Source organism: Engraulis encrasicolus, chromosome 5, assembly GCF_034702125.1.
Source record: "Engraulis encrasicolus isolate BLACKSEA-1 chromosome 5, IST_EnEncr_1.0, whole genome shotgun sequence".
NCBI classification, from domain to species: Eukaryota; Metazoa; Chordata; class Actinopteri; order Clupeiformes; family Engraulidae; genus Engraulis; species Engraulis encrasicolus.
This window is the reverse complement of record NC_085861.1, coordinates 52,239,295-52,241,794: the sequence shown is the minus strand read 5'-3', so window position 1 is coordinate 52,241,794 and position 2,500 is coordinate 52,239,295. Positions and strand designations below refer to the sequence as shown.

Below are 2,500 nucleotides of genomic sequence, written 5' to 3'. Positions count from 1 at the left end.
GGGTGGGGGGACATGGAGGGAGCAACAGAGAGGTTATTTAACATGCAGCCTTACCCGTACGGCTAAGAGGGTTGGAGACAATCGACTGATTGTGTTGTATGCGTAAGCACAAGCTGCACAATCTTTTTATGGTAGGGTTTGATGATGAAGTGGCGTTAGCTGCACCCAGGAGAAAGAGAGCCTAAGAGGGTGATGCATCAAGAGATGGAAAGACAAAAGAGAGATGGAGAAACAGACTGAAGAAGAAATACGGAGAGATATATCGAGAAAGAAACAAAGTGGCAGAACAGGAGAGAGGAGGAGAGGAAAAGAACAATCTATTAAGAGGATAAGGCTGAGAGATGGAGAGAGGGGGACAAAAACACAGTGATTTCCAAATGAAATGCATGCCTTTTCCCCTAGAGCCAGGAGCAGACACGAAGGAACAGATAAAATGAAGAAGGGGGAGATTCCATTTGTGTCTAGCTGATCCTGTTCCCTAATGGTCCTGTTTTTCCCCTGCTTTCTGTTTTTTTCCTGCCCGTTTAAAGAGGAGACAGGGAGACAATAGATGGACGTTGTGGTTTCCATATCGATCTGTCCTGGTGTCTGCTGTCTGGCATGGATTTCTAGCTGCAGCGCACAGGCCCTGAGCCGTCAGAGGCAAACTTATACCAAATACAAAGAGACAGAAGAATTGGCAGAGTTCTACCCGACTGCTACGGAATACCAAAGTCCCCGGCGTCACCCTTTATCGATTTGGCTGCATCATTCTCTTCATCTCTCTCTCTCTTTCGCTCTGCTTTTGAGCTGACGTCATGCGTGAGAAGCCGTGGTTTTCTCCTCGTGGGTGATCCTTAAGTAATGAGGACATCAATGAAGGTGCCATCCCTCAGATGACATCTCGAGACGTACGTCGGAAATATGATTCCATTCTGTGTCATAGACATTTTTGTGGCTTTTCTTTCCTGATTGGATAGGACAGTAAATGGAGTTAAGTAATGGAGGAGAGAGACAGGGGAGGAGCAGGAAATTACCCCGGGCCAGAATCGAACCCAGGTCTCTGGCGTAACAGACAGTGATCTAGCCGTTTGAGCCACGGCAGGGACAGCATTTGTTTCTTGCTAAGGTGGCACGTCAGGTCGCGTCACCTCCGTGTCTCCCGTAAGGCTGCTTCTCGGTTCCAGGACACTGATAAAGCTTTGCTATTTCAGCGATGACAGGGAGCGAGAAAGGACCTGTCTTTTTTTTTTCTTCTCCCTCCTCTCCCTTCATGCTTAGCTTCTGTTGATATGTTGTAAGGCTTTGTATTGTGTGACAGTGACGAACATCCGCATCAAAAATTTGAAACCTCACGCCCCTACGCTCCTCATTCTCCTCATTCCTACCTCCACAAACTGTCCCCACTTTTCATTTGCTGAAACATCAAAGTAAGTGGCAGTTGTGTTCCATGACGGGCCAGTTCAACAGAGTGGCAGGATCGGTTCTACCATGCAGAAAATGGTGGCTCAATTGTGATGAGATGGAAGGATGGAAATTCCCTGCAGAGAGGAAAGGGAAAGACAGAGAAAGAAAAAAGAAAGAAAGACAGACAGACTTGCGGGCAGAGGGAAAGAAACGGGTGTGAAAGGCTGACTGAATGTGGCAGTTGGCGACCCCCTTCTCATGAAACGACCCTGTCAGTTAGCCTGAAACCCAGTTGACGAGGAAGATATTCTTTATTCCCCCACGGAGGCTCTGGACTGACACTGATAGCAGAAGGGGTTGCGACCTTGGATGACAGATCACGAGAAGGCCTGGCTCACCCTCCGCTCGCCATGGTATATACCCTATCCCTCTGGTGCCCCGTCTTGGCAAAAAAAACGGGGCAACGGGGGCCAAATATGAGCGGACACTCAGCCTTGATCCTGACACAATCAATTTCCATACTAATCCCAAATGAGTTCTGGAGACCTGTCTGGACCTCTATGCCTTTCTGCCTTTCTCTCTTTCCCTCTTTCTCTCTGTCTTTATCCACTGACCTGCTCAAGTAGCATAAAAATGAGCCACACACACACACACGCGCGCACGCACGCACGCACGCACGCACGCACGCACGCACGCACGCACGCACGCACAAGCGCGTGCACACAGAGACACAAACACAAGGGCGCGCGCACACACACACACACACACGCACGCACACGCACGCACACACACACACACACACACACACACACACACACACACACACACACACACACACACACACACACACACACACACACACACACACACACACACACACACACACACACACACACACACACAATGAAGTGATGAAACTTTCAGACTGTCAAGGTCCTTCTTTGATGTGTTGATTTTTCTAACAATTTAAGAAAAGCAAGAAAAAGTATTGGCGTGACAAGTTTGCTCATTGACTTTGATGTCTCCTACGGCGGCACGGGAAGAAAAAAATTCTACAAGTCAATTAGAACGGAGTTGGCAGCCATGCTCAAGTCTGACACTGGTGGATTTCAGG

General features: G+C 48.6%; 1 protein-coding gene across 2 annotated transcripts in view; it reads left to right on the top strand.

Annotated features, from left to right (window-relative positions):
- Positions 1-2,500, top strand: part of sema6e (sema domain, transmembrane domain (TM), and cytoplasmic domain, (semaphorin) 6E) — a 185,146-nt gene that overhangs the window by 99,422 nt on the left and 83,224 nt on the right. The window lies entirely within an intron of this gene.